This window comes from Pinus tabuliformis, chromosome 3_2, assembly GCF_031772625.1.
Source record: "Pinus tabuliformis cultivar Carrire ecotype Pingquan chromosome 3_2, CPIR1, whole genome shotgun sequence".
Taxonomy (NCBI): domain Eukaryota; kingdom Viridiplantae; phylum Streptophyta; class Pinopsida; order Pinales; family Pinaceae; genus Pinus; species Pinus tabuliformis.
The window spans coordinates 408877458-408891787 of record NC_142302.1 but is presented as its reverse complement, the minus strand read 5'-3'; the positions used below and the strand labels follow the sequence as shown (position 1 = coordinate 408891787).

The 14330-nt window shown below is 35.8% G+C and overlaps 1 pseudogene; it reads right to left on the bottom strand.

Moving 5' to 3' along the window:
- Positions 1-8084: 8084 nt before the first annotated feature.
- LOC149181118 (uncharacterized) lies at positions 8085-9089 on the bottom strand (annotated as a pseudogene).
- Positions 9090-14330: the final 5241 nt, after the last annotated feature.

Sequence of the window (14330 nt, the reverse complement as noted above, 5' to 3'; positions counted from 1 at the left end):
AGACACGATGCTAATAGATGCACCTTCATCTAATATAGTGCCAGCTACTACCATATTATAGGCTTGTACTGTGATATGGAAAGGCACATAAGATGGGAGGCGATAAGCAGTCAAGTGACTCCAATCGAAAGAAACAATAGAACTACTTGGTGGGGGTATCATATGATTGCCCCCATGCTCTGCAGGAATAGAAGAAGGACTCTCCTGAACAACTGGGGTGGGAGGGTCACTCTTTGATTCATGAGAATCTGAGGAGACGAGAAGAACATGAGCAGTATGATCACCACTTTCTTCTGGAACAGAGTGAGCAATTTGTGGCGAAACCAATTCGACACTCTCTTTGACCAATGGTTGGTCAGGAACATACATAAGAGATTCAAGCTCAGGACGAGCAGGATGGGCAAGAGATGAATCCAGGTCAATCTCTTTACCAACTGGGGGAGTGTTAGAAGAAAGCCTCTAATAACCAACAGGAAGTTGGGGTTGAGGAACTGCAAGGTATTCCAAAACTTTGGAATCTTTATCCATAAGTAGACAAAGGTGAAGAAGATGCTTTCCTTCACACAACCTATAGGGAAATCTAATCTTCCCTTTCTTCTTACCATAGCTAGCCAAGGGTTCAGCATTGACATGATCTCCAGAGGTCAATGGGGATGGTTGATCTAGACTTTGAGACCATACCTCTAAGACTCTAGGAATGCCAGGGCAGTCTCGGAGGAGATGGTCACCCTTACACAACCTACAAGGGAATTTGACCTTCTGTGGAGGATTAGAAGGTTTTCCAATAGGAGGTGCATTTGGAGTAACAGCTGCACGGTCGACCTCTTGGTTAGTTGAATTCTTCTTCTTCTTCTTAGCCTCCTGGTTACTAGATTCAAAACTTTCACCAGGCGAAGTAAAAGAGGAAGGTGAAGAAATAGGGGAAGAAGGCGAGGGGTCAACCTTAGAATCATCATGCCGTGATTCGAATGAAGGAGACAGTGGGGCAAGAGTTGGGACACTCGGGATCACTGAGGTCAAAAACAACCAAACAGTTAAACCAATGGTTAACCCGGGAAGGGACAATGTTGCCATATAAGGAGCACCAGTGTTTCCAAAAGAAGGAAAAGGACCAAGATTCCCTTCCAAGGGGAATCCTTGACTAGTAGACTCCGGAAATGTTTCCATTGGAATCGACTCTAAAAAATTACTAAGGAAGTCAACTTTTACCGGGAATATTTCGTGGGAAGTTAATTTTAGAACATTGAAACAAAACTTTGCCTTTTCATGTTCTAAGAGTCGAGAAAAGGACGAAAGGTGACTTTATTGCTTTCGATTAGAAACGAGCGTGAAAGGACAAGTGCTCGGATGATCCTTTTAATTTTAGGGAGTTGAAAAGGAACGAAAGTGACTGCTCTAGAACTTTCGGCAACAGGTTTACCAAGTAAGCGTGAACTGCAGAATACGTCCCGACGAACCAAGAAGTACGAGCAGGCAATCTCCTCGAATGTTGTGTTCGGTGTATCACGTTTGCAAGGCGGCCAACTCGGTTTCCTATGGATAACAGGATTGCAACCTAGTGGGGTCTCCCATCATATACGCAACGGTACAGGGAGCACAAGTCCATACTAGCACTTATCGAATCACAAAAGGAGGAATCACCCAACCTTAGTGAAAACAACAGCCACTAGGTTTAAAGACGCTGAAACACGTCTCTATCCTAGACCTCTAGATATGAGCATTAAGTTTCAATGCTTCCTTAGGTTAATTTGATAAATTTTAACACTTGATCTTGAATTAAGTCTCAATTTCAGGGCCCTACCGAATGTATCTTCAAAATTCCTAAAATGCAACTAAATGAGAAAAGAAACCATTCATTTTCAATGAAAAACTAACTAAATACAAGTGAGAAGTTCATTTCAAAGCAAGCAAAGCAACAAGAAAGCAAATGTAAGAATGGTACTTTTCGTTGTCTCGCAAGCAAATCAATCAAGAGGAAAGAATTATGCTGCTATCTTTCACTAACTTGCAAGCAATCTAATTAAGAAAATGAAAAATACATCCTTTGCTTTTCAACTTCTAAATGCCAATAATTTACTAATGCAAAAGATTGTTCTCATTTCCTAATGCAATATTTTGATTTTCTCAAATGAATAGAAAGCAACCAAATGCAAAACTTGAAACCATACTAGTTTTAATCTTTTTCGAATAAAATCACTCAATGAATGAAGAGAAACATTTTACTCTAAAGCAAATCAAAGACTCAAAACCAAGAAGATGTTTCTTTTTGCAAAACTGGAAAGCTTTTCTCATTGATCGGGAAGCAATGTGATCTATGCCAAGTCAGGGAAGGAAACCAAACGACCAAGACTTGAAAGCTTTGGTAACCAAACGTCATGTACCAATCAAGAAGATAAAAAAAACAATTAATAAAGAGAAGCCTCAAACTAAGCAAGGGATTGCGCCAAACACTGCCCAAAGATCGAACAAGTAACCTAAGAAAAACAATGTTTCAAGAAACCCTAAGGCAAACATGCCACACAGTTCGAATGAAGAAGTTTCAAGGGAATGGAACTCGAAATCAAATATCCTAGTAATCAACAATTTGACACACAGTAAAAGGTAGAAGAGAAGTTCAAAAGGACAGGACACTTAGCAAGCAAAACCTCAAAATTGAAGCCTACAGGAATCGTCACGAGCATAAAACGGACAACATGCGCCAACAATAAAACGTCACACCTCCCTAACTAATGACTTCATGACATCGTCGCCGAAGTACACGAGTTAACAACGTTGAGCCAATTTCAGGGCTCTTTGCGGCTGTGAGGTGACTTAATTGCGCTAAACAGCAGAATGCGCACCTAAGTAGATCACACAGGCATGACTATCTTCGCAACTGTCACAAAATAAATTGCGACGACCTTACAACAAAAGAAAAAATTCAAAAACTAGTTGAGGGAACGGTAAATGTAACAACCCTGAAATCAAAACATGCAACTAACTAGATTTATCATGCGATTTATAATCAACACGCAATTTATCAACTATTTAACATTGAATTTCAAAAATATGAGCAGAGACAACTTACCTGTGGCGATGATATTTCTTACTTGTGATTTCAGAGTTGAATGCTATTTGAATCCTGCTAACTGCAAGAAAATTTTGGGGACGACTCTCCACCCAACCGTAGGTTCAACTGCACAAAATCTTGCTACAACTGGCCACCTCGAGCCCTCAATCAACGTACTACTGTCAGGGAATCCCTTGTCTCACAACACTTTTCTCCCAAGAGAATGGATGATGTAAGCATGAAATGATCTCTCATCTTCCTCACCGTCTATTAAATAGAGCAAACATTGGAAGGGGAACCGCATGCACACACTCCATGTGTCAACATGCAACTTTTATTTCTTTATTTTAAGTTTAACTTAATTTAGTAATTCTCTTAATATAATTCTTTCTTATTTTATTCCTTTTTACTTTTTGATAGCTTTATTTATTTTTACTATTTTTATAGTTCTCTTAATTTAACTATTTCTTATTTTATTGTACTTTTTGTTAACTTTACTTATTTTTATAGTTTATTTATATTTATATTTATTTAAAACTCTAGTATTGTTAATTTACTATTTCATTTATATATTATTATTACTATTTTCTTCATTATTTATTATTTATTTACTACTATTATCTTTTCTTTATGGTTTATCATTTATTTCCTTATATTTTAATATATATTATATTATTTATTATTATTATTTTTTTATTATTAGGGGACATTACATACTCCCCCTTTTTAAGGAACTTCGTTCTGAAGTTAAGTTGAATTATTTAACATTTTATTTAGTTATTTATTTATTACTTCATGTTTGCCCTACACCCTCTGCTGAACTAGTATAACCAGCAGGCATCGAAAGTTTTCACAACACCTAGGAAATTTCAAGGAATCTCTGTCATTTTTATCACTTTCGGAACTAGGAATAAACCTCCCTGGTCTGTATCCTAGTCCAAGGCTGGCCCCAAGGCTCGCGCTTGACTCAGACCTCATCTGCCCTAAGGCAGGCATACGGTACGATACTCAATGACTTCGGGCATCTCACAAGGTTGGCCCACTCCCTCCACAACTAGTAAGGCGCACAACCCCAGGCATCAAAGTCCTTACACCCCCACCAGACTTTGGCATCCCAATCCAATACTAGGCACCTAGCCTGCAACATCAGGCACTTGGCCTCCTCAAGATGGTCCCATAGCTCCTCAAGAGCTATATAAGATAGAGGAACCACTGGCATATGTAGTGTTGATTGAGTATGTCCCCAACCCATATGGTGTTACATATTCTCCCTCGTAGGTATGGGCTCCTACAAGATCATCAAGTAAATTGACCTTATTGGCCCATTTGTGTATTTCCTGTTTATTTTTTTTTAAACCCTTAAAAAAAAACTTAAAATCCAAACTTCATTTTGATTACCATTACTAATTTCACACTTCAGAAAGGCTTTTAACAACTAGGTTCATTTGGTTTCAATTTGATCATCTCTCTTTTTTTGCCAACTATATTTCTATCTATAATAAATAATTTATTTTCATCTTATTTCTCTATCTTTATTTTAAAAATAAATATATAATTTATTTCATTTTTTTTCACTTCTATTTTTTTAATAAAACTCAACACTTTTTATATTAAAATATATAAATAAAAATATCAAAATCTTAAAATAAATCTAATACTTATATAAACTAAATATTAAAAAAATAAAAATAAAACTTTATATTCTAGAAAACAAATACTTAAAAATAAAAATGAAACTTTATATTCCATACTTACTTTTGATCATAATTATTTATACTATATTCTTTAAATTTAATTTACAAACTTAAAATCAATACTATATCTTATACAAAATCCCAAATGCTAGACCTCTGTACTCCCTATTCTATCATAAAAATTCCACAAAATTTCCTTTCTTTCAATCACTTTTTATATATAAAAAAATTATAATTAAATTAAGTATTCTAACATATATAACACAAAATCATTATTAAACATAAATAATAATATATTAATATTACAATCCATAAATATAAATTTATAAAAAATAACCCTTAGCAATAAAATCGAGGCATAAAGTCAAATTAAATATATCTGCATCCTCTTTAAATTCCTAAAGATGTTAGTATGTTACAACCAAAAACTCGATTCCGTCCTAAGTAATAAAAGATTTAACATTGAAGAATTTTTTTCTTTGTTAGGTTATTCAAATAATTTTATCCATAGAAATCGAAAGCAACCAATTGTAATGCGATAATTCTAAGTACATAAAAGGAAAGTGTATGGCTGGAATATAAAGAGTATTGTGTTCGGTCAATCAGTCTGAATATAAAGAAAAGACACAAATATATCACAAATTTTGCTAATTTCTTTTTTTTTAAATAAGGAAATATATTTATAGATTTATATGGATGTTTAGCATTCAAAGTGATTTTTCTTTTTTTTTTCCTTTTGCTTTTTTCAATAAAAAGATATTTCAAGAGTATTTATAAAATCCTAATCAAGTATTTTCTCAAACATATATTTTTTTTTTTTTTTTCAAATTTTTATCTAGAGGTTATATAGAGTCGAAACCCGCTCTGATACCATATGTAACAATCCTGAAATTAAAACATGCAACTAATTAAATTAATCATGCGATTTATAATCATGTAACAATCCTGAAATTAAAACATGCAACTAATTAAATTAATCATGCGATTTATAATCAACATGCAATTTATCAACTATTGAACATCGAATTTCGGAAATATGAGCAGATACAACTTACCTGTGGTGATGATATTCCTTACTTATGATTTTAGAGTTGAATGCTATTTGAATCCTGCTAATCGCAACAAAATTTTGGGGATGACTCTCCACCAAACCATAGGCTCAACTGCACAAAATCTTGTTACAGCTAGCCACCCCCGAGCCCTCAATCAACGTACTACTGCCAGGGAATCCTTTGTCTCACAACACTTTTCTCCCAAGAGAATGAACGATGGAATGATCTGTCATCTTCCTCACAGTCTATTAAATAGAGCAAACATTGGAAGGGGAACCGCATGCACACACTCCATGCGTCAACATACAACTTTTATTTCTTTATTTTAAGTTTAACTTAATGTAGTAATTCTCTTAATATAATTCTTTCTTATTTTATTCCTTTTTACTTTTTGATAACTTTACTTATTTTTACTATTTTTATAGTTCTCTTAATTTAACTATTTCTTATTTTATTGTACTTTTTGTTAACTTTATTTACTTTTACTATTTTATAGTTTATTTATATTTATATTTATTTAGAACTCTAGCATTGTTATTTACTATTTTATTTATATATTATTATTACTATTTTCTTCATTATTTATTATTTATTTACTATTGCTATCTTTTCTTTATGATTTATGATTTATTTCCTTATATTTTAATATTATGGTATATTATTATTTATTATTAGGGGACATTACACCAGACCTATCACTCATGACAGAGGGAAGACTATCAGGAGTAGTCAAAACAACTCAGAACATGAAAAATCCATCCCAAATGTAAAGGAGACGATAAACAAATAAAACAAACTCAAATCAAGAGACAAAAGACAAAACGCTCCTCAGCAGAGTCACCAACTTGTGACGCAGGAAAGTTCCCTATGTGGATAGAGGCAACCCCTCTAGCCCTAGAGCGGGTCTAGTCACAACAAAGGCAATACCAAAGCACCTTAGAAAGTTGATGTCATGAAGGCTTACCTTCTAACCGTCATTCAATGGAGTTCCCGTTGTGTTGCTCCAGCTTTCGTTCCTCTAATCACTTGTACCTGAAATCAACATACAGAACACAACCACGAACATAATAGAGTACGACAAAAACTATCTACTTAAAGAGTCAAGGAGCTTCAAGCTATGATTACACATTTAGATATACAATATAGGAAATAAAATGTTTATTTGTATTAATATAAATCAAAGTAGAATCTACAACCAAGCCTTGATGTTGTAAGCCTCCTTGAAGGGTCTTATCAGCATGTCCCCGCAAGCATTCACTTGTACAATGTCTCCCAAAAGATGAACAACTCTCTCTCCTACCCAAAGGCTGATGCTAGAATACTCTTATAATCAAGTTAACTCCACTCAAAACCATCCCAAGCTAAGTTACATGAGAGGCTACTTCCACACTTTAGCAAAAACTCTCTACTCTTACTATTGAATTCTTGGACTCTAAAGCTAGTTGATCTCAGTCATGGAGGAAGTATTTATAGGAGGAGGAACTTCCATAAAAGATGGGAGAAAGAGCTTATCTCTTTGAGAGGTTGCACAAAAGGTGGAACAACTATCCCAAAGGAGAGATGTGAGCTCATCTGATCCAACAACCAACCCTAGGACCGCCCATGAAGCTGTTATACTTCGAAGCTTCAACGAGTTGTTTAAAAAACTTGCCAAAAGTAGCTCGTCGTTGGTGCAACACAGAGACAGAGCGAAGACTTCGCTAGGGCCAGTGCAATCTTGGCCATCTTCGCGGGTGGAACAACTGCTGTCCTGCGACGACCCAGAAACACAAGTAAAAAAGGGTCTGCTCCAGGAGAAGTAAACTGAGATATTCTTCCTGAGATGATAAGGAAGACCTTGACACATAATTTGCAACATGACACAAAGAAGATGTCAATAACACGGACCAGCAGTGTCCGAAATTAGGGAATGCGGGGTCGGTGACAAATTACTGTGTAACACATGTAATACTTGGTGGTTTTTCTTCTAGAAGTGGAAAACATTAAGAAAGCCCTTTTACCTCATCAAAATGTTGTTTACTTTATTATTCATTAAATTAATGAAAGGTTCAAATATTAATATTCTTTAATTTTGTATTCATGTTAATTAATGTTTATTTTATGCAGTTGGATTTCATATATTAGATGAATTGGGGGTTTAGATGAATACCAGTAATATTTTTAATACTAATATCTTTGTAATCAGAGTATCTATCAGAGGAATTGAAACCGGGCTTATCATATTTACTAAAACTTGCATTTTTTTTTAACCTTAGAGGCAACTAGAAAAACAAACATATTTGTTACCGGCTAGGTTTCTCCAAGCCCATGCTTCAGGGCCTAACTGGTTGCCTTATTGACGAGAGAAAGTGAAGGCTGGTCAGCTTCTTCCTTTACCATGCTGAACATCTCACCCATTTGTCCTTTACCATGTTGTATGTCTCATCCATGACCCATTGCTGCAAAAGGGAAAATAAAATTAGCAGACACAGAAAATGAGAGCACCAAAAATCCCATATAAAACATACAAATTTCCAGAAAATTTGTAACAAAAATACCTGGAACTGGTCACTAAGATTTGCATAGGCCAAAACGACAGACCCATCACGGATCGCGAGCCAAAAGTTGGGATCAGCCTTGGTAAAAACCCTCACGACCTGCCCCTGGGACAGAACGAACTCGCCTCCAGGTCGCGGGCACGAATCCCCCTGAGGCCCGTAGCCAGGCCATGTGAACGAATCCTCGGAAGGCCCACTGCTAGGTCCCTGGAACGAACCCGAGGGAGTCTCACCTTCTGGTTTCTGAAATGGATCAGGAAATTCCTGGGGATGACATGTCCAAATCCCTAATGAGTATGATGTTCTTCTCCATGTGAAAATTGTTGATGGGCATGATGAACTGTGATTAGGGCTGCGGCTGCGGCGGTGGGGGATACTAACCTGGTTCTGGGAATTGGGTTCCCGGGAAAGAATGGTATCCTCTGGCGCTGAGAGGGCGGAGAAAGTCTGAGCTCGGCTGGAAACCGTGGTGATGTTGATCTTGAAGTCAATGATGGACTTGGCGTTGTGTGGGAATTCCATTATGTTCCTTATTGGTGTCGCGATTCGATAATTTGATTAGCGAAAGGGCAGAGGGATTCCCATCGAAAGCGAGGCTTTCTAGTTCATCTTTCTCGGTCCAAAGATCGATTCCCCCAGAATTCTGAAACCCGTCGGCCAAGGCTTGGAGCTGCTGGTCGGCCGTAACAACGAACAAAGTAGGGGCTTTGGTGGGCTTTTCAAGATTGGCCTTGGCTACTCCGAGTTTTTCTCGCATCTGTATTTCGTAAAGCTAGCATTCTTTCAAGAGGCGAGCTTTGAGGAGCTGCTTGGATTTCTTCTCTTGCATTCTCTTCCATTGCAATTTGGTCATTCCGCCAGGAAACATGCGAGGGTTTCCTCCCATCATTCTGACTTGTCTCGAGGACGATGGAAGGCTATGGTTTGGAAGTTGGGGTTTTAAGGACACTAACACATGCAGTAGACCCTTCCAAGAATCCAATGGTGAAATGACCATGCCTACCATTACAGAGATAGAAGCAATATACAAAATTCCAACCCTAGCTGCAACAGGTAGAAACCATCAAAAACAGCGTCGTTCACCCCTTTATTAAAATTGTTGTCACCTGATTTGATAGCAAATAGTTTATGGGCATTGAAAAAGGCAGATGCATACCACGTCGCTTAACTGTGGCATATATAATAATGTAGAGAAGATGGGGCAGGCCCACTTCAATCAACACGTAACTAATAACCTAGCAGAAAATTGGTAGCAACATCGTTAATGCATTGACAACTAACAACGACCATCGTTAATGCGCTGACAACTGACGACGATGGTACAAAGTGCAATGATACCACAATAAGAGTCTAACCAATATAAATTTAAATAAATAAATAAAATTATTAATAAACAAAAATAAAATCAAATCTTGTAATGTTAACTTTATGGAATTTGATTTAATTTTTGGTCAACTAGTAAACTACTTAGAAGTCAAAGAAAATATCAAATAAGTTATATCTGCCTGCGGTAGGAATAATAAGACACGGTTATTAAAATTTAATATATAAAATTCCTTTGATAAGATGAATCATGCATTCTTGCTCAAGCTTTTCAAGTAGTATGGGTTCAAATAATATTGGATTGAAGTGCTCATGCTTGTATTGGGAATCCATGGATGTTCCTATGATAAATAGGAGACCTTCTAGGTTTACATAGTTGGGCTCAATTTATCACCTTACATGTATATCATTTATTCGGTGAAAATTTATTGAATAAACATAGAAGGGGAACTATGGAAACAACACATTTTAATAATTGAAAAAATAAAGGCGGTCAAATCACTGAAACATTCCTAGTTTTAGAATGACGTGGCGTTTTTAAGAGGATATTCCACCACCATTGCAAGAGCATTCAAATCCTAAGTTGACACATTTATTTAAAAATCAATAGGGTATAAAGACAAGACGAGATATTATAAGGATTATTGGTGCGCTAAAGTAAACAAATTTGTTTATTATATCTTGGGATTCCAATTTCAAATGAAATTGTAAAACATATACTTTTTATATGTCCCTCTAGTATGGAGAACATTGAATTCATCGCAAAGGGTTGGCTTCATCGTAGAGGGTTGATTTTCTTTAGTACGGAGGATTGATTTTTTCTAGTTTGGAGAAAATTAGGAAGATTATTTGAGTGACCTAATGCTTGAACTTGTAAGCTTGAATGTCCATCATAATTATTTTTTCCATTCTTCATCTACATATTGATACTCCATGCTAGAAGTCTTAGTATAAGTCTTATTTGTTGGAAATATGATTATACTAAAACGGGTGCATGAATCAATATAATGGTCAATTTTAACCAATCAAAACACTTCATGCATATAAAATGTCAATCATCTCAACAACATAAGAAAATTTCACACAAACACACATGCGCGCGCGCACGCACACACACAACACACATATAAACTTATTTAATTATTATATAATTTTTCAGGCATCAACCTACTATTACATTGATTTACTGACACCAACCAAGAGGAGGCATTGACCCCTAAAATGTCTTGCTAGCACCAAAGAGAAGGATACATCGATCCCCTAAGAAATGTAGGCAATAACTTGAAATTCTTTAGCGGCACCAACAAAAAGGAGACACCAGTCCCTTAAGAAATAAAAGAACCAACTTGAGCTTCCTATTAGATCCCTTTTTCATACATTTTCAAACTTAGATCGGTAGGCTTTCAACTAATCTTTCTTACACAAAATTTCTTGATTTATGATCCAATTTTTCTTTCCTCAAGGTCTCCTTTGCTTTTGCATATCACTCCTAGCTCTCTATCTTCAACTCTATTTTATTCACAAACCTAATATGTTGCTCCTTTGTTCTTCACTTACAAATTGTTTTGTATATTTCAATTATGCATACAATATCAATGTATTTTTTCATGTAGCATCCCAAACTCTTCCTTGGTCACACCTCTTCCATGGACTTCATCATCAAACTTACTTTTCTCTTAGTCACACAAAGATTTATTTAAATTCTTTGTTCCTTCCCACTCTTCTCACATCAGAAACACCACAACTGTACCAATGACCATTCCACAAAAAACTTAGACTCCACCCTTAATCACATCTCACCTTTTTTTCAAGCTTCTCCAAATTAAATTATTTATAGTAAATTTTCCAACCAAAAATTGGCATGGCCACATCGCCATGGAGGATGATCCAGAAAAATTAGATTATTCATTTTATTTTCTCAACTAGAAATCTAGTCTCGAGGACCCGAATAAGACTTGAACCGATGGCTCCTTTTCTCCTTAGGGGCTTAGTTTTAAACTTATGAAACCACATAATTTGACCCTATTCAAACAAACATTCCAATAAATCCAGATTCGGGTCCACTTACATGTGACAAATTACTAGATATCCAAATTTTCATTTACTTGGATCACTTTTAACTCCATCTCCCGGGGCTTCAAATCCATCCCATATTATCTAGAGCTAGGATCACAACCTTAACGACTACTTCACCTATTCATTTTTTTTTGGATACACACTTAAACTTTAATACGCTAGCTCTCTCCACACCTAGAGGCCTGAATAGCCAAATAACCTCTTACGAGTGGAACCAAGACACATGTGGAACATTGACCAGTCTTCCTTTACAATTCTATAAAGATCTAAATTTAAAATTTATATTCATGTTATCTACACCCCTGTACCAACGAATATTTAAATGGCCTAGTACAATCCCTAGTTGGGAAAATTAAAATACAAAGATTTTTTTTTCCAAACTAGTCCCTAGTGCAAATCCTGAGACTTCAAGAGTTGCCATAATGACACTTTAAAAACCATTCAAATATTTACATGTGGTTCTCTTGCAAAATCATCTCTATCGTACCACTTCCATGTCATATGCCATGTGTTGGGTCTCCCTTTTGACACTTATAATGCCCTAATTAACCTCTCTTTTTGACCTATTTTGCCTCGAATATATCTACTATTCGCTTATTTTCTCCAAGTATATGCCCTTTTAGCCTTCTGATGTCTATATGAGGTAATCTATATCTCAAAACACAATTTATATGTTTTCTTATAGTAAAAATATCATTATTTGATATTTTACTCTCTAATTTCTCTAATTGGTTCACATAGATCTTTGGATTTCCTACTCTTGCAGACTAGTTCAGCATTCTAGTACTCGGCGAGTTTAACATTCTGGTACTAGGCCAATTCAGCATTTTGGTACTTGACCATTTCAACATTCCAGTACTCGGGCAGCTCAACGATCTGGTATTTCATCCAGTACTTGTTCGACAATTCAACACTCGTCAACCACCTATGCACCTATCTAGTACTCGACCAATAACTACGTTCTCAGTGACCATGCTTACCACACATGTGCACTCACTCGTAACTTGACCTGTGGCCTGAGCTTTTGGCTAATGCGCTCATCACAACCATTCCACTATTTGATTCCGATGCCAAATTTCTCCATTCCGGTACCAATTGCTCTAGCTATTCTATTGTTTAACTTCGGTACTGATATTTTTTGTTCGATTCTAGTACCTGCATTCCATTGTTATTTTCCGATACCAATGTCTACTATATGATTCCGGTACCAGACTTTATCTCCAGACTTATTGCTTCAACAAACAATCTACAATGGAACCAACGGAGTTGTTGAAGACATATCCTTTACTTAGTTACCTGATATCCACTTCCTCCTCATGTACTTCGAGTCATGAGGATGAAGTTACAAATGTAATTCCAAATTCATTATACAGATTGATGATTATATCTTATACTTTGATTGTAATGACATACTTATTTATAAAATAGAGGTCTGTCAAATGATTAGGTTAATCAAAGTCTTTTTATTGAATGTTTAATAGTTAATCTCTTAGTCTTCAGAGGGATCTGAGAAGGGAGATTAGGTTGGAAACATAGCACTCTGAGATTTGTAATGCTAATATTGTAATCCTTCTTTTTCATTAATAATATGAGCAACAGTTGTTAAGATCAGTGTGTTATTTTACTTCTTAGCTCTGTAAGTCTTTAGCTTACCTTGGTAGCTCGGCAAGGGCCCACCGAAGCCATCAAGGCAAGTTTTCCTTTGTTTAAGTTATTAAATAGTTTAGTGTTTCCAATTTTTTTTACGAGTGATGATTTCTTAGTTCAAGTTGTATTTGAGTTATAGATTTAATGATTAATTGTTTGAAGTACACGAAGCATAAAACTTGAGATCTCACCATTCACCTACACACGCCAATAGTGAAGACTCATATTCCCTGTACTTATTTTGATTCCCTTGTTTAAATGCATTGAAATGATTAAGAGTAATAGTTGTAGGAAATGAAGTTAGACCCATATTGTTATTTCATGAACTGATAAATGGAGGAACTCGTTACTTGATTTAGAATATTCAGTTTGTAGTACTTGAGTGTTGTGTGGATTTTCATTAATTGTGTGACAAAATGAATTACAGTTTGTAGAATGAAGTGTTAGTTTGTAATAATCACTATCTAGACTGTACACAGTAGACAATGGAACTTATCTATTGCGGCACATATAGTGCATTAGCTCTATTGATTATGATTCCCTGGTCGATAATTAAGTATTAAGTCGAACCCTTACACACACACACACACACATATATATAATTGCCCCAACACCATGTTAGCACACTACCATGTGTCATTCTATGCTACTTCCATGTGTCCATGTACTTTCCATGTGTCATTTTCCACCTGTCCAATTGGCCACTAAAAAGTGTAGAAAATGAGTGCCACGTGTCATCACCACTGGCTACCATGTTGACATCCTATACCACCTAAATCCGTCTATCATGTTGTTTATATTGCCAAGTCAACTACGGTTCAACTGTGACTATGGAAAAAAGATGGAAGTTCAATGTTTTCACTGAGAAATTTTCTTTCTTGCACCCATTGGATGCCTAGATGCAAAGAAAATTATCCATATGTATCTCATATCAAACTGTTAAGCTAAATAT